Source organism: Pelobates fuscus, chromosome 7 (assembly GCF_036172605.1).
Source record: "Pelobates fuscus isolate aPelFus1 chromosome 7, aPelFus1.pri, whole genome shotgun sequence".
In the NCBI taxonomy this organism is placed as follows: domain Eukaryota; kingdom Metazoa; phylum Chordata; class Amphibia; order Anura; family Pelobatidae; genus Pelobates; species Pelobates fuscus.
In genome coordinates, this window is record NC_086323.1 from 9,152,032 (window position 1) to 9,175,169 (window position 23,138).

Consider the following 23,138-nt stretch of genomic DNA (forward strand, 5'->3'; position numbering starts at 1 on the left):
GCTTGCCTTGGTTTACCTGCGCTGCTGAATATGTTGGTGCTATCTAAATAATAGTAATTGAAGTTAACACTGCGTAGTACTATGAGCCAGCATTAATAGGGTTAATAGTACCATGTCACTAGTAAAGGATTTTAATAAAAGTATAAAAAACCTGTTGGAGAAGAATAAGATAATATTGAGACATTGTCACTTGATAAGATCACACTATTTGTATTTGTCTCTGGTGTTTATTCATGTCCATGTGTTGCTGTGAATGTCTCCAGGATGTGTTTTATAGAGGTGTTATGTCATGGTACAAAAAAAAACATTTTAATAGATTTTTTTTTACATGGCTTCTTGTAGTTTATTGTTGTTTTGTCATTTGTTTGCCGTACTTGTTTTGTGGTGGCGACAACTTTGTCCGAAACTTCTGCAAAAAAAAGCTCCACAGGTAGACCAGATATTCCCTTGACGATTACTTGTCACAATTGTTATTAATTAAAGGGTTACTTCAAGCACCACGACCAGTGATTTGAAGTGAGAATGGTGCCTGGACTTTGTGTGTGCTGTATTTTTTCGTAAAGTTGCAAATTCCGTAAATCTTTGAGCGCTCTGAAGTGCGGCGCTGCTCGTTATTACTCTCTTGGGGACAATGCTGTCATGCAGTTACTCCTTGAGATGCACCAGGTGTGGAGTATTACGGAAATCCAAGCTTTGCCGCAGTTTCTGTCACCGTGGATTATGCGTCTGGTGTTTACGCAGCATTAGACATTGGAAACGCTCACTAATAGGTAAAGAAAACATACACAATGCCAAAAAGACACAATAATGTGAAGGTCACAAAACCATGAACCTTTCAAAAAATACTTCGAGTTGCAGTAACATTTAAAAAAAGCATCTCCCAGTATTCTTTTATTCATCCAAAAATCCCTTTCGAAATATTTCCATGATATTAGCGGCCCTTGCCTTTATCTGTGAGAATTTCTGCTTTGCTGTCCAGTTTCCTGCTCGGGCACTGACTTACACGTTTATTGATGAATAGGATATGACAGTAGTTAAGGACCAGTTGTTATATTTAGAATGCACATTTCACTTTGTATTTTTCTCAACTTAATATCAGTTTAGTTCCTTTTTTTTCTGCATGGTTCTAGGTTTATTCAATGATTTTCTCTTTTTTTTTTTTTTTGTGAATAAAAGTTTCATTTATTACCAGAGAAAAATCTGTGGCGTATACCAAGTGAATGCAGGTCACAACTGTAACAATAATTGTTGGAAATGTACAATATCAGCGCAGTCAGTCACGCAGGGCTGAGCTGTAATCGTCAAGGAAAATTAAACTAACAAAACAGTGGGTTCTTCGACACTGATCATAAAATGCCCATAAACAGATCGTACAAGTACTAGCATAAGATGGTGTCTCGTTCCCAGAAGCCAATTCAGATAGTATGTGCTATACCCCAACCCGGGGTGATTGGGCCAGACTAGAGCAAGTGGCCGTAGTCTGTCACCACCATGCACGTTCCTTTGGAATCCCTTGTTAGCCATTGGTCAGAAAAAAGGGAGTATGATTTTCTCTTTTTACTTTTTAGTCTTTACCATTTCTGCCGGAATACCTCTCCTGGCCTTCACCTTCTCCTACAGAAGAATCACTCTTCGATATGAAAATGTCATTTTAAACCGGCATCTCAAACTCCGGCTCACCAGATGTTACCAAACTATAGCTCCCATGATGCTTTGGCCATCATTGATTTCATAGAGTTGTAGGCCATCAACATCTAGTTGGCCAGAGTTTGAGTCCCCTGATTTAAAGGAATACTCCAAGCACCATAACCACTACAGCGCACTGTGCCATTAGTGCCTTGCCCCCCCCCCCCCCCATTCCATGGAGTCCAATTGTTTTCTGATACTCCAAGCACCATAGCCACTACAGCGCACTGTGCCATTAGTGCCTTGGTTCTCCCCTCCCCCCCCCCCCAATTCCATGGAGTCCAATTGTTTTCTAACAGTTTGACTTCTCAACGAACGCTGCCCCCACCCCTGCACTACCACAGGCCGAAAGCTGGGAGTTCCTAATCAGAGATTTCTATAATATCTACTGAACTACATCTGGACAGACCCCAGGTAACCAGTCAAACCGTTCACATGGAGGGTTATTTTAAAGGGACACAGTAGGCACCATAATATTAGGCCACCATTCTGCCAATAACCATTGAATTAGAAAGCCCCCTGGAATCACTGAGCTACCACAAGTACTCAAACTGAAAAAAATACATTCCCCTTGCTGACCTCAGAAACGAACCTGGGGTGTCCAGTCCATCGGCTTCATCATGGGTGGATGCATGTGGATACAGGCATTCTGTAACATCACAGTTGGGAGTGCCAGGGGCGGGGGGAGGGACAAAGATGTATTTAACTTACCTGAACCTGCCCCTCGTGTGCACTAGCATCTTCTGGCAGACCTTCTTCTGCTCCTGGCGTTTCAGTGCCAGGAACCACATCATTGTCGTACTCTCGCACGTGCACTGAGGTCCAATGACACAGAAGGATCCTTGAGCGGAGTATAGTCGCCATATGGGCAGTCGGAATTTAGGACATCCCCCCCCCACATACCTAATCCCAATAACACGCTAACACTAGGGTATATGGGTCAAATTGTCCACAGCTTTATTAAAACAATCTCACTTTAATAATGATAATAATAACAACAATCATAATAATGATAATAATAACTTAACATACCAACATGGGTCATTGTCCCCCATGCTCTGCCCTCACGTCCGTATCCTTCTTTTAATATAAAAGATAATGACCCCACATAAATAACACATATATATATATATATATATATATATATATATATATAGAACATTTTCAACATTACTCCAACATAAATAAACTTAAAGTGGCAAACATAAATTAACCATGGCAGGGGAATACCCGGATACCCCTACCCCACCAGGTTCTGAGCCACCTCCAGGACTCGAAACCTACCAACCACCAATGACCACAATGTTCCCTGTCCATCACGTACTTCATGGGGAGCCTATTTCCTCTTCTTTGGCTCCCTATCCCGCCGCTGTGACAAAACGGGATAACCCCTTAACGCAAAACAGACCTAGGGAGGGTGGGTGGGACAAACTTAACCAGGTAGGAAATTAAAAGTGATAATTTCAAAATGACTACCTATTTAAATAGCCAAACCCCTTGACCACAACCCACCAGTCCTGGCCGCTTCCTCCTAACCCCTGTCAAGGTCCTTTTCCGCTAAGTTGTGCTTTGACTCCATGGGGCTACATTATAGGTAGCTCCAATGTAGGGAATATAGTCTCCTTGTCACATTTTAAATCCTTGTGATTTCATGCTTACATTACACTGACCATTTCATGTTGTGTTTGTTATTTTTTTACTGTTCCTTTAATTGTAATTAACAGGCTGTGCTTTTTTAAATCACATTACTTTTATAAACCGTGGTTAGCCAGAATTATTGAAGGAACTCATTAGCTGCCAGTGCTGTATGTACAGAGCAGGACATTCCCATACTGAATCCTTTAGCTGCCACTGTGCGCATTGCTCCCCCAGGTCACTCGTTTGCCTTTTAATATCACACTAGAATAATCAATCAATCAGGCTTATTGTATTTTTAGCCATATTTGTGTTTATTCATGTTAATTAGTGTGGTGCGGAGGGAGAATATTACTGAGCTCCTCTAAAGGGAAGGTTTAGGCTTGTGACGGCAATGAGGGGTCATGGCGCAGGATAGAGGGGTGACAGGGCTGGAAAAACCTTAAAGAGGAGATTGAGGGTATGAATCTGATACATAAGGTTTAAGAAGCAGCAAGGCTTGAAGGAGAATTGAACGCTTTTGTAGTGAGAGCAGAATATAATAGGGAGCCAGCAGAGAGTTCTCCAGATGTAAGGCCGATTGAAATCTTCGAGTCCAGACTGAATTTTTAATAGATTGAATTGAGAGAATGCTGGGAGTCCGAGGGTGCGTGGAGAACGGCTTGGCAGTAGTACAGACAGGAGCAGACGAGGGCAATGTATTTTCATTTCAGATGGAGAGCATGTGTGTAAAAAGGAAGCTTCTAAATTATTAGTGTTGCAGAGAACGGAATAGGTAGATATAGTAATCACATTAATTTACAGGAAGAATAAAATACTAAAAAGTTTGATTTGTGAAACGTTAGATACTAACGCATCGCTGACCGATATCGGCAAAGTTTGCATTGATTTGGATTGTATTTTAAACCGCTCGATCTGTGGCTTATTGATCTTTATATTGAGCAGCGGTGTGTGCCTGCGTTACGAGAGGTTCGTTGTCAGAGCGTGATTATTGTTTATGGCGCTGGAATGTGAATTAAGAGGCCGGCTGTCTGAATAAACACCTTGTATATAATTTACCTGCTTCTCCTCGTCTGCGTCAGCTTTTAGCTTCAATTATATATTAAATTGGTCCATAGTGTGTAATGCCGCATTACTGCCAGGACCGGTGAGAACATTTATGGCGCACACTTGCTGTTACAAGGATGACACGGATATTGTACTGACATCCCTGCAATATGTTTTCATTCTCTCCACACCTCTGGAGCTCTTTAACTTGCAGACATACTTTATTTGTGAGGAGTGCATCCTCTTTTTTTCAATTTGCAAAATGCAATTTTCAGATTTCAATAGAATTTGGCACTTTTAGTATTTAACCTTGTTACACCCCCTGGCTGTCAATCAGACAGCGGGTCCTGTTACTTCCTGGTTTGTTTAGCTCAGGGGAGATAAACTCAAGAGGCAGCGATTGCCCAGAGCATCTGCCTTGCAAAGACTGCTCATTGAGCTGCATTGGGAAGTCTGTGATTGGACAGCCACAGAAAGTCTGGGCGGAGTTAGAAGAGGAGGGTTTGTGAAGGCTGCAGATAAGAGATCTGCAGCTTTTGTAAGCTGTTTTCAGATTATACCCCCCAATGAAAAAACAAATCATTTAATGCATGCATGTTTTCAATGAGTTTATATATACTGGACAGGGATTGGGAGGAGGGGGAGAAAGGATCAGTGGATGGCACACTTATTTATAGTTTCTTTAAATAAATAACTTTCAAATTGTGGCCTATTTTATATTTTTAGATAAGCTTTTCAAATGATTTGATATTTTGGTGTAAACTTTTAAAATAATTCTTCCAATATATATATATTTAAAAATATTAAATCATCTTAAAATATGAAATCTTTGAAAAGCTTATCCAAAAATATTCAATTAAGGCCAACATGTAATATGGTTTTCCTCTAACCAAACCAAATGCTTTTTTTTTGTATAGGTTTCGCTGTAATTCTCCCTGAAAGCGTGTTGGTATGGAGGCAGACATCTTGAATTCCGAAATAGCTTGGAGTACTTTTTTCGAAGCATTGGTGAACATTACTGATAAAACGGACTGCGAAGAGCCTGTAATGTCAGCAGCCAATCAGCGTCTGTGATCATCGGAATCTACAAGCTTCCGGCTGTCCAATAGGTTATTAAAAGGTAATTTGACACTACTGATGATGCCAAATACCCACCGAAACAGGAACTCGCAATGAATCTTTTATTTCAAAAGTATCAACAATGCAAAGTATCAGCAAGCTTTAAAGTGATGCATGAAAATAGTTTGATGACAGATGCAAATTACTGTGATTTTCCTAATCATGGGAGCTAGTCGTAACCTGTGATTAGATGTTATTTATTTTTTAGACGTGGTTTATTTTTTGCATATTTAAAGGAAATGTAATTTCATAAATGTCAACTGACTTTTCTTCCCGTGTATTCTATCTCTTCTCAAGCTTACCTCTTAACATATTCCCAAACTGAGTCCCCTTTGAAGTCAGTGTAGATTTGAGTTTTATAACCTCATACCTCAGGATATCAGATGGACATGGTATTCAGAAACATCTGCAGAAAAACAAAGAAGATTTATCATTTAAAATGGTGGTTCCGGGAGACTGCAGGCCATGTTAGGATACATGACTTCTTGGATGACCACAATAAGTCGATTCTCCCATTTCTTCGAGTTCCAATTTCTGACCACGATGTTCCTTTCCTTGCATACCTCCAGACCCGCACTTCCTTCCACATTGCAGCTCCACAGATTGGGAGCATTCCATTAATTGTTTACTCCATTACACCATTCCTCCGTAATCTGTTAGCTCCCTCTATTCCCTGATCCGGACTCACTTGGATTACTTAACATGTTAGGGTTTTTCTGCTCCCCTACATGGACCCCGGTGTGCTCATAGCAGCCACTGGTAACTTAAACTACTTTCAGTTGCATCTTTATCAGGCGATGCGTTTGAAAGTTGCACACCATGCCTACTGTTCTCCTAAAAAATGGTTTTCTTTTAAAAAAAAAATGAGGTATACAGCTAAGTGTTTGATGTGCAGGACCGACAGAGCAGACCTTTACCATCACTGGGGGTACTACCAAAACAATCCGGTCATATTCCCAAATTAGCCCATATGATTCTGGTTACTGCTTGTAAATGTATATTAGATCATTGGATCATTCCCTCGACTCCTCTGTTATCACAGCTTCATAGCAAAGTCTACTTTTTATTGAACCCCTTAAGGACCAAACTTCTGGAATAAAAGGGAATCATGACATGTCACACATGTCACGTGTCCTTATGGCTTGGGTTGAAGCTTCATTGCACAATAGTAGTGTCACAAAAAGATTTTCTCTAAGCTGATGGCCTTTCAATAACTCTTTGGATAGATCTCTCCAGTCCAAAATTAAATCTACTTTAGAATTAATGGACTGGTACCTTGTTAGGGTTATAGCGGGTCAACCCCCTATGACCTAATGATGTGCTGGGCCACTCTTGTTTAACCCCCTTCCCATGTTACTTTGGCTTTATCTGTTGAAGTCACATTTTCTGTGTAATGCATGAGCAAAGAGCATGTTTTTTATTTTTATTTATGTTGTGTTGTTTTATTGCTGCATTTGTTAAATTGGTCTCTTATCCTGTTCTCTTTTCTTTGAAAAAGAAAATGTTGTGCAAGATAGAAGTCATTATCTTTATATAAAGTTGAGTTTCCTTATTCTGCTGTACTTGTGACCTTAACGCTTTTCATTTCCCATCGAACCACGACAATAAAAGTGTTTAAAGCTAAAACGGTGCTGCATGTTACCTGGTTCAGTCCGCAGATCTAAATTTATCTTATATGCCATGTGCTTGTTGTTTGACTATAACATACGTATTGCAATATTGATTAATGGCATGGGTACGTTATTTGGAGTTGGTAAATAAATAAATGAAAGTAACCCTAAAAAAATTAAAAATAAATTGTTAATGATACCGGCATTGCAAATAATTAACCTATTCAGATATACCGATGTTTGTATTTGGGGGTTCATTTTATCTTATATCCGTTTTTGGGGCGGCATATTTTAATTGGCAGGATTCTTAATGGGACGGATTCCTCATGAAAGATTCAAAGTCCAACAGTAACATTTTCTCCTGATTGGTTCTTGTAGACTCCCTTTGCCTAGAACATTCCATTCCGATGATCATACTGTCACTTCTCCGGATTACACGTAGACCTGCATTCTCTAAGCATGGCAGGCTTCCTCTCTCTCTTTCTCACTTTGCTGGGAGACGTAGGAGGCTATTCCTACCTTGAATGAATACGGCAGTACCTGCGGTTTTCTATGAATCCACTTGTAATGGACCTTTTTACTGTTCGTACTCAACATGCGCATTTTAAATTCGCCGTACAGGAGGGAAGGAGCCGGCTAATGGCAGATTGTGCTCTAAGTGCACTCGCTTTTATGTTGTTGGTTTTTTGATTCATGAATATGGGTGTTAAGTTCCCTCCTACCTTCCCACAAACCATTTTAGGACAGTGCTCTCTCTAAAGCTATTTGTTACCATCTATTTAAACCTCGGCTTATTTCCATATCCCTGACTGCTAATATTTTACTCTCGTCTAGTAGTCATTCTTTTTTTCTCTCCTCTTCCTTTTTACCGTCACTGTTTTCATTAAGTCAGAAGAGCGATTTCTAAGCCTAATGAGTTTGGAAGCCGGCGCAGTTTGGGAATTTTTATTTGAATTTTATTAGATACTTAATAGTCCAGTCGCAGAAGATAAGGTTATCGAGGTAGCAACTCGTTTCGAAACAACAATGTGACTAATTCACATGTAAAACAGCCAAAATATGCAAGCACCGTTCCTTTGCTAATATGATTTGAGCGAAGAAATTCTGGGTATCTTCTTATGTTTTAATAGGATTGTGAAAAAATGAAATCCGTCCAGTATCTGTTGGCTCAGCTGTACGGAGAGTTGGCGCGGTAAATCTTTCTCGTTCGTTCATTCCAAACAGGCAACGTATCTGCACACGGGTTTAGAGGCTTCTTAAAAGGCCGTGTAGAATTTAGGGTGAAGTGTTCTGGCTGTTCGGCTGCATTATGTAAATAGTTTTTAAAAGCTGTTGCTAGGTTTGCAGGATGTAGGTAATGATGTTTAATGTTCGAAAATCAGAGAATCATCTCCTGCTGAGAAATTACCTTCTAGTAGTCATCTGAGGAACCTCAAACTCTCTGCCAAATTCAACCGTTTACCAGATACGACGTTTCTCTAGAATGTAATTTAATGAAACCCGTTTTATGTCTTCATCGAGTTTAATGCAGAGCGTACGTAACTCGCCATACAGATTGTTTACCATTTACTTCAATGAGCATTGAATGAACACACCTCTGCCTTGTTGGAAGATTATGTACAATAAGAGTCATTTTGAATGGAAAAAAGATTGTGTCGCGTCGATCACCTTACAAATGCAAAAAAATATATATATATCCAGTATGGTGCGTCCGTAAACAGTTATCACCATACCAGCCAAGGGGCTCAAATGGAAATTGGTAAACCAAACAGTAAACTTTTCACCCCTAGAATCATGGCTGTTTGCTTTAGGTGGAGGGAAAATATTACTCTAGAGTGCTGTATGGAACAAGCTAAGGGTTTATTCTAGAGTGCTGTATGGAACAAGCTAAGGGTTTATTCTAGAGTGCTGTATGGAGCAAGCTAAGGGTTTATTCTAGAGTGCTGTATGGAACAAGATAAGGGTTTATTATAGAGTGCTGTATGGAACAAGCTAAGGGTTTATTCTAGAGTGCTGTATGTAACAAGCTAAGGGTTTATTATAGAGTGCTGTATGGAGCAAGCTAAGGGTTTATTCTAGAGTGCTGTATGTAACAAGCTAAGGGTTTATTCTAGAGTGCTGTATGTAACAAGCTAAGGGTTTATTATAGAGTGCTGTATGGAGCAAGCTAAGGGTTTATTATAGAGTGCTGTATGGAACAAGCTAAGGGTTTATTATAGAGTGCTGTATGGAACAAGCTAAGGGTTTATTCTAGAGTGCTGTATGGAACAAGCTAAGGGTTTATTATAGAGTGCTGTATGGAACAAGCTAAGAGTTTATTCTATAGTGCTGTATGGAACAAGCTAAGGGTTTATTATAGAGTGCTGTATGGAACAAGCTAAGGGTTTATTCTAGAGTGCTGTATGGAACAAGCTAAGGGTTTATTCTAGAGTGCTGTATGGAACAAGCTAAGGGTTTATTCTAGAGTGCTGTATGGAACAAGATATGGGTTTATTCTAGAGTGCTGTATGGAACAAGATATGGGTTTATTCTAGAGTGCTGTATGGCACAAGCCAATGGTTTATTCTAGAGTGCTGTATGGAACAAGATATGGGTTTATTATAGAGTGCTGTATGAAACAAGCTAAGGGTTTATTCTAGAGTGATGTATGGAGCAAGCTAAGGGTTTATTCTAGAGTGCTGTATGGAACAAGCTAAGGGTTTATTCTAGAGTGCTGTATGGAACAAGCTAAGGGTTTATTCTAGAGTGCTGTATGGAACAAGCTAAGGGTTTATTCTAGAGTGCTGTATGGAACAAGATATGGGTTTATTCTAGAGTGCTGTATGGAACAAGATATGGGTTTATTCTAGAGTGCTGTATGGCACAAGCCAATGGTTTATTCTAGAGTGCTGTATGGAACAAGATATGGGTTTATTATAGAGTGCTGTATGAAACAAGCTAAGGGTTTATTCTAGAGTGATGTATGGAGCAAGCTAAGGGTTTATTCTAGAGTGCTGTATGGAACAAGCTAAGGGTTTATTCTAGAGTGCTGTATGGAACAAGCTAAGGGTTTATTCTAGAGTGCTGTATGGAACAAGATATGGGTTTATTCTAGAGTGCTGTATGGAACAAGATATGGGTTTATTCTAGAGTGCTGTATGGCACAAGCCAATGGTTTATTCTAGAGTGCTGTATGGAACAAGATATGGGTTTATTATAGAGTGCTGTATGAAACAAGCTAAGGGTTTATTCTAGAGTGATGTATGGAGCAAGCTAAGGGTTTATTCTAGAGTGCTGTATGGAACAAGCTAAGGGTTTATTCTAGAGTGCTGTATGGAACAAGATATGGGTTTATTCTAGAGTGCTGTATGGAACAAGCTAAGGGTTTATTCTAGAGTGCTGTATGGAACAAGCTAAGGGTTTATTCTAGAGTGCTGTATGGAACAAGATATGGGTTTATTCTAGAGTGCTGTATGGAACAAGCTAAGGGTTTATTCTAGAGTGCTGTATGGAACAAGATATGGGTTTATTATAGAGTGCTGTATGAAACAAGCTAAGGGTTTATTCTAGAGTGCTGTATGGAGCAAGCTATGGGTTTATTCTAGAGTGCTGTATGGAACAAGATATGGGTTTATTCTAGAGTGCTGTATGGAACAAGCTAAGGATTTATTCTAGAGTGCTGTATGGCACAAGCCAAGGGTTTATTCTAGAGTGCTGTATGGAACAAGATATGGGTTTATTCTAGAGTGCTGTATGAAACAAGCTAAGGGTTTATTCTAGAGTGCTGTATGGAACAAGCTAAGGGTTTATTCTAGAGTGCTGTATGGCACAAGCCAAGGGTTTATTCTAGAGTGCTGTATGGAACAAGATATGGGTTTATTCTAGAGTGCTGTATGAAACAAGATAAGGGTTTATTCTAGAGTGCTGTATGGAGCAAGCTAAGGGTTTATTCTAGAGTGCTGTATGGCACAAGCTAAGGGTTTATTCTAGAGTGCTGTATGGAACAAGATATGGGTTTATTCTAGAGTGCTGTATGAAACAAGATAAGGGTTTATTCTAGAGTGCTGTATGAAACAAGATAAGGGTTTATTCTAGAGTGCTGTATGGAGCAAGCTAAGGGTTTATTCTAGAGTGCTGTATGGAACAAGCTAAGGGTTTATTCTAGAGTCCTGTATGGGACAAGCTAAGGGTTTATTCTAGAGTGCTGTATGGCACAAGCCAAGGGTTTATTCTAGAGTGCTGTATGGAACAAGCTAGGGTTTATTCTAGAGTGCTGTATGGAGCAAGCTAAGGGTTTACTCTAGAGTGCTGTATGGAGCAAGATAAGGGTTTATTCTAGAGTGATGTATGGAGCAAGCTAAGGGTTTATTCTAGAGTGCTGTGTGTAACAAGCCAAGGTTTTATTCTAGAGTGCTGTATGGAACAAGCTAAGGGTTTATTCTAGAGTGCTGTATGGCACAAGCCAAGGGTTTATTCTAGAGTGCTGTATGGCACAAGCCAAGGGTTTATTCTAGAGTGCTGTATGGAACAAGATAAGGGTTTATTCTAGAGTGCTGTATGGAACAAGATAGGGGTTTATTCTAGAGTGCTGTGTGTAACAAGCTAAGGGTTTATTCTAGAGTGCTGTGTGTAACAAACTAAGGGTTTATTCTAGAGTGCTGTATGGCACAAGCCAATGGTTTATTCTAGAGTCCTGTATGACACAAGCCAAGGGTTTATTCTCGAGTGCTGTATGGCACAAGCCAAGGGTTTATTCTAGAGTGCTGTATGGCACAAGCCAATGGTTTATTCTAGAGTGCTGTATGGCACAAACCAAGGGTTTATTCTAGAGTGCTGTATGGAACAAGATAAGGGTTTATTCTAGAGTGCTGTATGGAACAAGACAGGGGTTTATTCTAGAGTGCTGTATGGCACAAGCTAAGGGTTTATTCTAGAGTGCTGTATGGAACAAGCTAAGGGTTTATTCTAGAGTGCTGTATGGAACAAGATAAGGGTTTATTATAGAGTGCTGTATGGAGCAAGCTAAGGGTTTATTCTAGAGTGCTGTATGTAACAAGCTAAGGGTTTATTCTAGAGTGCTGTATGTAACAAGCTAAGGGTTTATTATAGAGTGCTGTATGGAGCAAGCTAAGGGTTTATTATAGAGTGCTGTATGGAACAAGCTAAGGGTTTATTATAGAGTGCTGTATGGAGCAAGCTAAGGGTTTATTATAGAGTGCTGTATGGAACAAGCTAAGGGTTTATTCTAGAGTGCTGTATGGAACAAGCTAAGGGTTTATTCTAGAGTGCTGTATGGAGCAAGCTAAGGGTTTATTCTAGAGTGCTGTATGGAACAAGCTAAGGGTTTATTCTAGAGTGCTGTATGAAACAAGCTAAGGGTTTATTCTAGAGTGCTGTATGGAGCAAGCTAAGGGTTTATTCTAGAGTGCTGTATGAAACAAGCTAAGGGTTTATTATAGAGTGCTGTATGGAACAAGCTAAGGGTTTATTCTAGAGTGCTGTATGGAGCAAGCTAAGGGTTTATTCTAGAGTGCTGTATGGAACAAGATATGGGTTTATTCTAGAGTGCTGTATGGAACAAGATAAGGGTTTATTCTAGAGTGCTGTATGGAGCAAGCTAAGGGTTTATTATAGAGTGCTGTATGAAACAAGCTAAGGGTTTATTCTAGAGTGCTGTATGAAACAAGCTAAGGGTTTATTCTAGAGTGCTGTATGGAGCAAGCTAAGGGTTTATTCTAGAGTGCTGTATGGAACAAGCTAAGGGTTTATTCTAGAGTGCTGTATGGAACAAGCTAAGGGTTTATTATAGAGTGCTGTATGAAACAAGCTAAGGGTTTATTCTAGAGTGCTGTATGGAGCAAGCTAAGGGTTTATTCTAGAGTGCTGTATGAAACAAGCTAAGGGTTTATTATAGAGTGCTGTATGGAACAAGCTAGGGGTTTATTATAGAGTGCTGTATGGAGCAAGCTAAGGGTTTATTATAGAGTGCTGTTTGGAGCAAGCTAAGGGTTTATTCTAGAGTGCTGTATGGAGCAAGCTAAGGGTTTATTCTAGAGTGCTGTATGGAACAAGATATGGGTTTATTCTAGAGTGCTGTATGGAACAAGCTAAGGGTTTATTCTAGAGTGCTGTATGGAACAAGCTAAGGGTTTATTCTAGAGTGCTGTATGGAACAAGATATGGGTTTATTCTAGAGTGCTGTATGGAACAAGCTACGGGTTTATTCTATAGTGCTGTATGGAACAAGCTAAGGGTTTATTCTAGAGTGCTGTATGGAACAAGATATGGGTTTATTCTAGAGTGCTGTATGGAACAAGCTAAGGGTTTATTCTAGAGTGCTGTATGGAACAAGCTAAGGGTTTATTCTAGAGTGCTGTATGGAACAAGATATGGGTTTATTCTAGAGTGCTGTATGGAACAAGATATGGGTTTATTCTAGAGTGCTGTATGGCACAAGCCAATGGTTTATTCTAGAGTGCTGTATGGAACAAGATATGGGTTTATTATAGAGTGCTGTATGAAACAAGCTAAGGGTTTATTCTAGAGTGATGTATGGAGCAAGCTAAGGGTTTATTCTAGAGTGCTGTATGGAACAAGCTAAGGGTTTATTCTAGAGTGCTGTATGGAACAAGATATGGGTTTATTCTAGAGTGCTGTATGGAACAAGCTAAGGGTTTATTCTAGAGTGCTGTATGGAACAAGCTAAGGGTTTATTCTAGAGTGCTGTATGGAACAAGATATGGGTTTATTCTAGAGTGCTGTATGGAACAAGCTAAGGGTTTATTCTAGAGTGCTGTATGGAACAAGATATGGGTTTATTATAGAGTGCTGTATGAAACAAGCTAAGGGTTTATTCTAGAGTGCTGTATGGAGCAAGCTATGGGTTTATTCTAGAGTGCTGTATGGAACAAGATATGGGTTTATTCTAGAGTGCTGTATGGAACAAGCTAAGGATTTATTCTAGAGTGCTGTATGGCACAAGCCAAGGGTTTATTCTAGAGTGCTGTATGGAACAAGATATGGGTTTATTCTAGAGTGCTGTATGAAACAAGCTAAGGGTTTATTCTAGAGTGCTGTATGGAACAAGCTAAGGGTTTATTCTAGAGTGCTGTATGGCACAAGCCAAGGGTTTATTCTAGAGTGCTGTATGGAACAAGATATGGGTTTATTCTAGAGTGCTGTATGAAACAAGATAAGGGTTTATTCTAGAGTGCTGTATGGAGCAAGCTAAGGGTTTATTCTAGAGTGCTGTATGGCACAAGCTAAGGGTTTATTCTAGAGTGCTGTATGGAACAAGATATGGGTTTATTCTAGAGTGCTGTATGAAACAAGATAAGGGTTTATTCTAGAGTGCTGTATGGAGCAAGCTAAGGGTTTATTCTAGAGTGCTGTATGGAGCAAGCTAAGGGTTTATTCTAGAGTGCTGTATGGAACAAGCTAAGGGTTTATTCTAGAGTCCTGTATGGGACAAGCTAAGGGTTTATTCTAGAGTGCTGTATGGCACAAGCCAAGGGTTTATTCTAGAGTGCTGTATGGAACAAGCTAGGGTTTATTCTAGAGTGCTGTATGGAGCAAGCTAAGGGTTTACTCTAGAGTGCTGTATGGAGCAAGATAAGGGTTTATTCTAGAGTGATGTATGGAGCAAGCTAAGGGTTTATTCTAGAGTGCTGTGTGTAACAAGCCAAGGTTTTATTCTAGAGTGCTGTATGGAACAAGCTAAGGGTTTATTCTAGAGTGCTGTATGGCACAAGCCAAGGGTTTATTCTAGAGTGCTGTATGGCACAAGCCAAGGGTTTATTCTAGAGTGCTGTATGGAACAAGATAAGGGTTTATTCTAGAGTGCTGTATGGAACAAGATAGGGGTTTATTCTAGAGTGCTGTGTGTAACAAGCTAAGGGTTTATTCTAGAGTGCTGTGTGTAACAAACTAAGGGTTTATTCTAGAGTGCTGTATGGCACAAGCCAATGGTTTATTCTAGAGTCCTGTATGACACAAGCCAAGGGTTTATTCTCGAGTGCTGTATGGCACAAGCCAAGGGTTTATTCTAGAGTGCTGTATGGCACAAGCCAATGGTTTATTCTAGAGTGCTGTATGGCACAAACCAAGGGTTTATTCTAGAGTGCTGTATGGAACAAGATAAGGGTTTATTCTAGAGTGCTGTATGGAACAAGATAGGGGTTTATTCTAGAGTGCTGTATGGCACAAGCTAAGGGTTTATTCTAGAGTGCTGTATGGAACAAGCTAAGGGTTTATTCTCGAGTGCTGTATGGAACAAGCCAAGGGTTTATTCTAGAGTGCTGTATGACACAAGCCAAGGGTTTATTCTAGAGTGCTGTATGGAACAAGATAGGGGTTTATTCTCGAGTGCTGTATGGAACAAGCTATGGGTTTATTCTAGAGTGCTGTATGGAACAAGCTAAGGGTTTATTCTAGAGTGCTGTGTGTAACAAGCTAAGGGTTTATTCTAGAGTGCTGTATGGAACAAGCTAAGGGTTTATTCTAGAGTGATGTATGGAGCAAGCTAAGGGTTTACTCTAGAGTGCTGTATGGAGCAAGATAAGGGTTTATTCTAGAGTGATGTATGGAGCAAGCTAAGGGTTTATTCTAGAGTGCTGTGTGTAACAAGCTAAGGGTTTATTCTAGAGTGCTGTATGGCACAAGCCAATGTTTTATTCTAGAGTGCTGTATGGAACAAGCTAAGGGTTTATTCTAGAGTGCTGTATGTAACAAGCTAAGGGTTTATTCTAGAGTGTTGTATGACACAAGCCAAGGGTTTATTCTAGAGTGCTGTATGGCACAAGCCAAGGGTTTATTCTAGAGTGCTGTATGGCACAAGCCAAGGGTTTATTCTAGAGTGCTGTATGGCACAAGCCAAGGGTTTATTCTAGAGTGCTGTATGGCACAAGCCAAGGGTTTATTCTAGAGTGCTGTATGGAACAAGATAGGGGTTTATTCTAGAGTGCTGTGTGTAACAAGCTAAGGGTTTATTCTAGAGTGCTGTGTGTAACAAGCTAAGGGTTTATTCTAGAGTGCTGTATGGCACTAGCCAAGGGTTTATTCTAGAGTGCTGTATGACACAAGCCAAGGGTTTATTCTAGAGTGCTGTATGGCACAAGCCAAGGGTTTATTCTAGAGTGCTGTATGGCACAAGCCAAGGATTTATTCTAGAGTGCTGTGTGGCACAAGCCAAGGGTTTATTCTAGAGTGCTGTATGGAACAAGATAAGGGTTTATTCTAGATTGCTGTATGGCACAAGCTAAGGGTTTATTCTAGAGTGCTGTATGGAACAAGATATGGGTTTATTCTAGAGTGCTGTATGAAACAAGCTAAGGGTTTATTCTAGAGTGCTGTATGGAACAAGCTAAGGGTTTATTCTAGAGTGCTGTATGGCACAAGCCAAGGGTTTATTCTAGAGTGCTGTATGGAACAAGCTAAGGGTTTATTCTAGAGTGCTGTATGGAGCAAGCTAAGGGTTTACTCTAGAGTGCTGTATGGAGCAAGATAAGGGTTTATTCTAGAGTGATGTATGGAGCAAGCTAAGGGTTTATTCTAGAGTGCTGTGTGTAACAAGCTAAGGGTTTATTCTAGAGTGCTGTATGGCACAAGCCAAGGGTTTATTCTAGAGTGCTGTATGGAACAAGCTAAGGGTTTATTCTAGAGTGCTGTATGGAACAAGCTAAGGGTTTATTCTCGAGTGCTGTATGGAACAAGCTATGGGTTTATTCTAGAGTGCTGTATGGAACAAGATAAGGGTTTATTCTAGAGTGCTGTATGGAACAAGATAGGGGTTTATTCTAGAGTGCTGAATGGAACAAGATAAGGGTTTATTCTAGAGTGCTGTATGGAACAAGATAGGGGTTTATTCTAGAGTGCTGTATGGCACAAGCTAAGGGTTTATTCTAGAGTGCTGTATGGAACAAGCTAAGGGTTTATTCTAGAGTGCTGTATGGAACAAGCTAAGGGTTTATTCTCGAGTGCTGTATGGAACAAGCTATGGGTTTATTCTAGAGTGCTGTATGGAACAAGATAAGGGTTTATTCTAGAGTGCTGTATGGAACAAGATAGGGGTTTATTCTAGAGTGCTGTATGGCACAAGCTAAGGGTTTATTCTAGAGTGCTGTATGGAACAAGCTAAGGGTTTATTCTAGAGTGCTGTATGGAACAAGCTAAGGGTTTATTCTAGAGTGCTGTATGGAACAAGCTAAGGGTTTATTCTAGAGTGCTGTATGGAGCAAGCTAAGGGTTTATTATAGAGTGCTGTGTGTAACAAGCTAAGGGTTTATTCTAGAGTGATGTATGGCACAAGCCAAGGTTTTATTCTAGAGTGCTGTATGGCACAAGCCAAGGGTTTATTCTAGAGTGCTGTATGGAACAAGCTAAGGGTTTATTCTAGAGTGATGTATGGAGCAAGATAAGGGTTTATTCTAGAGTGATGTATGGAGCAAGCTAAGGGTTTATTCTAGAGTGCTGTGTGTAACAAGCTAAGGGTTTATTCTAGAGTGCTGTATGGCACAAGCCAAGGTTTTATTCTAGAGTGCTGTATGGAACAAGCTAAGGGTTTATTCTAGAGTGCTGTATGACACAAGCCAAGGGTTTATTCTAGAGTGCTGTATGGCACAAGCCAAGGGTTTATTCTAGAGTGCTGTATGGCACAAGCCACGGGTTTATTCTAGAGTGCTGTATGGAACAAGATAAGGGTTTATTCTAGAGTGCTGTATGGAACAAGATAGGGGTTTATTCTAGAGTGCTGTGTGTAACAAGCTAAGGGTTTATTCTAGAGTGCTGTGTGTAACAAGCTAAGGGTTTATTCTAGAGTGCTGTATGGAACAAGATAGGGGTTTATTCTAGAGTGCTGTGTGTAACAAGCTAAGGGTTTATTCTAGAGTGCTGTGTGTAACAAGCTAAGGGTTTATTCTAGAGTGCTGTATGGCAGAAGCCAAGGGTTTATTCTAGAGTGCTGTATGGCACAAGCCAAGGGTTTATTCTAGAGTGCTGTATGGCACAAGCCAAGGGTTTATTCTAGAGTGCTGTATGGCACAAGCCAAGGGTTTATTCTAGAGTGCTGTATGGAACAAGATAAGGGTTTATTCTAGAGTGCTGTATGGCACAAGCTAAGGGTTTATTCTAGAGTGCTGTATGGAACAAGATATGGGTTTATTCTAGAGTGCTGTATGAAACAAGATAAGGGTTTATTCTAGAGTGCTGTATGGAGCAAGCTAAGGGTTTATTCTAGAGTGCTGTATGGAACAAGCTAAGGGTTTATTCTAGAGTGCTGTATGGAACAAGCTAAGGGTTTATTCTAGAGTGCTGTATGAAACAAGCTAAGGGTTTATTCTAGAGTGCTGTATGGAACAAGCTAAGGGTTTATTCTAGAGTGCTGTATGGCACAAGCTAAGGGTTTATTCTAGAGTGCTGTATGGAACAAGATATGGGTTTATTCTAGAGTGCTGTATGAAACAAGCTAAGGGTTTATTCTAGAGTGCTGTATGGAACAAGCTAAGGGTTTATTCTAGAGTGCTGTATGGCACAAGCCAAGGGTTTATTCTAGAGTGCTGTATGGAACAAGCTAAGGGTTTATTCTAGAGTGCTGTATGGAGCAAGCTAAGGGTTTACTCTAGAGTGCTGTATGGAGCAAGATAAGGGTTTATTCTAGAGTGATGTATGGAGCAAGCTAAGGGTTTATTCTAGAGTGCTGTGTGTAACAAGCTAAGGGTTTATTCTAGAGTGCTGTATGGCACAAGCCAAGGGTTTATTCTAGAGTGCTGTATGGAACAAGCTAAGGGTTTATTCTAGAGTGCTGTATGGAACAAGCTAAGGGTTTATTCTCGAGTGCTGTATGGAACAAGCTATGGGTTTATTCTAGAGTGCTGTATGGAACAAGATAAGGGTTTATTCTAGAGTGCTGTATGGAACAAGATAGGGGTTTATTCTAGAGTGCTGAATGGAACAAGATAAGGGTTTATTCTAGAGTGCTGTATGGAACAAGATAGGGGTTTATTCTAGAGTGCTGTATGGCACAAGCTAAGGGTTTATTCTAGAGTGCTGTATGGAACAAGCTAAGGGTTTATTCTAGAGTGCTGTATGGAACAAGCTAAGGGTTTATTCTCGAGTGCTGTATGGAACAAGCTATGGGTTTATTCTAGAGTGCTGTATGGAACAAGATAAGGGTTTATTCTAGAGTGCTGTATGGAACAAGATAGGGGTTTATTCTAGAGTGCTGTATGGCACAAGCTAAGGGTTTATTCTAGAGTGCTGTATGGCACAAGCCAAGGGTTTATTCTAAAGTGCTGTATGGAACAAGCTAAGGGTTTATTCTAGAGTGCTGTGTGTAACAAGCTAAGGGTTTATTCTAGAGTGATGTATGGCACAAGCCAAGGTTTTATTCTAGAGTGCTGTATGGAACAAGCTAAGGGTTTATTCTAGAGTGCTGTATGGCACAAGCCAAGGGTTTATTCTAAAGTGCTGTATGGAACAAGCTAAGGGTTTATTCTAGAGTGATGTATGGAGCAAGATAAGGGTTTATTCTAGAGTGATGTATGGAGCAAGCTAAGGGTTTATTCTAGAGTGCTGTGTGTAACAAGCTAAGGGTTTATTCTAGAGTGCTGTATGGCACAAGCCAAGGTTTTATTCTAGAGTGCTGTATGGAACAAGCTAAGGGTTTATTCTAGAGTGCTGTATGACACAAGCCAAGGGTTTATTCTAGAGTGCTGTATGGCACAAGCCAAGGGTTTATTCTAGAGTGCTGTATGGCACAAGCCACGGGTTTATTCTAGAGTGCTGTATGGAACAAGATAAGGGTTTATTCTAGAGTGCTGTATGGAACAAGATAGGGGTTTATTCTAGAGTGCTGTGTGTAACAAGCTAAGGGTTTATTCTAGAGTGCTGTGTGTAACAAGCTAAGGGTTTATTCTAGAGTGCTGTATGGAACAAGATAGGGGTTTATTCTAGAGTGCTGTGTGTAACAAGCTAAGGGTTTATTCTAGAGTGCTGTGTGTAACAAGCTAAGGGTTTATTCTAGAGTGCTGTATGGCAGAAGCCAAGGGTTTATTCTAGAGTGCTGTATGGCACAAGCCAAGGGTTTATTCTAGAGTGCTGTATGGCACAAGCCAAGGGTTTATTCTAGAGTGCTGTATGGCACAAGCCAAGGGTTTATTCTAGAGTGCTGTATGGAACAAGATAAGGGTTTATTCTAGAGTGCTGTATGGCACAAGCTAAGGGTTTATTCTAGAGTGCTGTATGGAACAAGATATGGGTTTATTCTAGAGTGCTGTATGAAACAAGATAAGGGTTTATTCTAGAGTGCTGTATGGAGCAAGCTAAGGGTTTATTCTAGAGCGCTGTATGGAACAAGCTAAGGGTTTATTCTAGAGTGCTGTATGGAACAAGCTAAGGGTTTATTCTAGAGTGCTGTATGGAACAAGCTAAGGGTTTATTCTAGAGTGCTGTATGGCACAAGCCAAGGGTTTATTCTAGAGTGCTGTATGGAACAAGCTAAGGGTTTATTCTAGAGTGCTGTATGGAGCAAGCTAAGGGTTTACTCTAGAGTGCTGTATGGAGCAAGATAAGGGTTTATTCTAGAGTGATGTATGGAGCAAGCTAAGGGTTTATTCTAGAGTGCTGTGTGTAACAAGCTAAGGGTTTATTCTAGAGTGCCGTATGGCACAAGCCAAGGTTTTATTCTAGAGTGCTGTATGTAACAAGCTAAGGGTTTATTCTAGAGTGCTGTATGGAACAAGCTAAGGGTTTATTCTAGAGTGCTGTATGGCACAAGCCAAGGGTTTATTCTAGAGTGCTGTATGGCACAAGCCAAGGGTTTATTCTAGAGTGCTGTATGGCACAAGCCAAGGGTTTATTCTAGAGTGCTGTATGGCACAAGCCAAGGGTTTATTCTAGAGTGCTGTATGGAACAAGATAAGGGTTTATTCTAGAGTGCTGTATGGAACAAGATAGGGGTTTATTCTAGAGTGCTGTGTGTAACAAGCTAAGGGTTTATTCTAGAGTGCTGTGTGTAACAAGCTAAGGGTTTATTCTAGAGTGCTGTATGGCACAAGCCAAGGGTTTATTCTAGAGTGCTGTATGACACAAGCCAAGGGTTTATTCTAGAGTGCTGTATGGCACAAGCCAAGGGTTTATTCTAGAGTGCTGTATGGCACAAGCCAAGGGTTTATTCTAGAGTGCTGTATGGAACAAGATAAGGGTTTATTCTAGAGTGCTGTATGGAACAAGCTAAGGGTTTATTCTAGAGTGCTGCATGTAACAAGCTAAGGGTTTATTCTAGAGTGCTGTATGTAACAAGCTAAGGGTTTATTCTAGAGTACTGTATGGAACAAGCTAAGGGTTTATTCTAGAGTGCTGTATGGAACAAGCTAAGGGTTTATTCTAGAGTGCTGTATGGAGCAAGCTAAGGGTTTATTCTAGAGTGCTGTATGGAGCAAGCTAAGGGTTTATTATAGAGTGCTGTATGGAGCAAGCTAAGGGTTTATTATAGAGTGCTGTATGGAACAAGCTAAGGGTTTATTCTAGAGTGCTGTATGGAGCAAGATAAGGGTTTATTCTAGAGTGATGTATGGAGCAAGCTAAGGGTTTATTCTAGAGTGCTGTGTGTAACAAGCTAAGGGTTTATTCTAGAGTGCTGTATGGAACAAGATAAGGGTTTATTCTAGAGTGCTGTATGGCACAAGCTAAGGGTTTATTCTAGAGTGCTGTATGGAACAAGATATGGGTTTATTCTAGAGTGCTGTATGAAACAAGATAAGGGTTTATTCTAGAGTGCTGTATGGAGCAAGCTAAGGGTTTATTCTAGAGTGCTGTATGGAACAAGCTAAGGGTTTATTCTAGAGTGCTGTATGGAACAAGCTAAGGGTTTATTCTAGAGTGCTGTATGGAACAAGCTAAGGGTTTATTCTAGAGTGCTGTATGGCACAAGCCAAGGGTTTATTCTAGAGTGCTGTATGGAGCAAGCTAAGGGTTTATTCTAGAGTGCTGTATGGAGCAAGCTAAGGGTTTACTCTAGAGTGCTGTATGGAGCAAGATAAGGGTTTATTCTAGAGTGATGTATGGAGCAAGCTAAGGGTTTATTCTAGAGTGCTGTGTGTAACAAGCTAAGGGTTTATTCTAGAGTGCTGTATGGCACAAGCCAAGGTTTTATTCTAGAGTGCTGTATGTAACAAGCTAAGGGTTTATTCTAGAGTGCTGTATGGAACAAGCTAAGGGTTTATTCTAGAGTGCTGTATGGCACAAGCCAAGGGTTTATTCTAGAGTGCTGTATGGCACAAGCCAAGGGTTTATTCTAGAGTGCTGTATGGCACAAGCCAAGGGTTTATTCTAGAGTGCTGTATGGAACAAGATAAGGGTTTATTCTAGAGTGCTGTATGGAACAAGATAGGGGTTTATTCTAGAGTGCTGTGTGTAACAAGCTAAGGGTTTATTCTAGAGTGCTGTGTGTAACAAGCTAAGGGTTTATTCTAGAGTGCTGTATGGCACAAGCCAAGGGTTTATTCTAGAGTGCTGTATGACACAAGCCAAGGGTTTATTCTAGAGTGCTGTATGGCACAAGCCAAGGGTTTATTCTAGAGTGCTGTATGGCACAAGCCAAGGGTTTATTCTAGAGTGCTGTATGGAACAAGATAAGGGTTTATTCTAGAGTGCTGTATGGAACAAGCTAAGGGTTTATTCTAGAGTGCTGCATGTAACAAGCTAAGGGTTTATTCTAGAGTGCTGTATGTAACAAGCTAAGGGTTTATTCTAGAGTGCTGTATGTAACAAGCTAAGGGTTTATTCTAGAGTGCTGTATGGAACAAGCTAAGGGTTTATTCTAGAGTGCTGTATGGAACAAGCTAAGGGTTTATTCTAGAGTGCTGTATGGAGCAAGCTAAGGGTTTATTCTAGAGTGCTGTATGGAGCAAGCTAAGGGTTTTTTATAGAGTGCTGTATGGAGCAAGCTAAGGGTTTATTATAGAGTGCTGTATGGAACAAGCTAAGGGTTTATTCTAGAGTGCTGTGTGTAACAAGCTAAGGGTTTATTCTAGAGTGCTGTATGGCACAAGCCAAGGTTTTATTCTA

The 23,138-nt window shown here is 40.3% G+C and overlaps 1 protein-coding gene across 1 annotated transcript in view; it reads left to right on the forward strand.

Moving 5' to 3' along the window:
- The window catches only part of PTPRF (protein tyrosine phosphatase receptor type F), a 965,824-nt gene that overhangs the window by 44,363 nt on the left and 898,323 nt on the right, over positions 1 to 23,138 (forward strand). Inside the window, exon 2 of the mRNA XM_063427667.1 lies at positions 5,286 to 5,488. The gene's annotated coding sequence lies outside the window, so the exon portion shown is untranslated. The remainder of the gene's footprint in view (positions 1 to 5,285; positions 5,489 to 23,138) is intronic.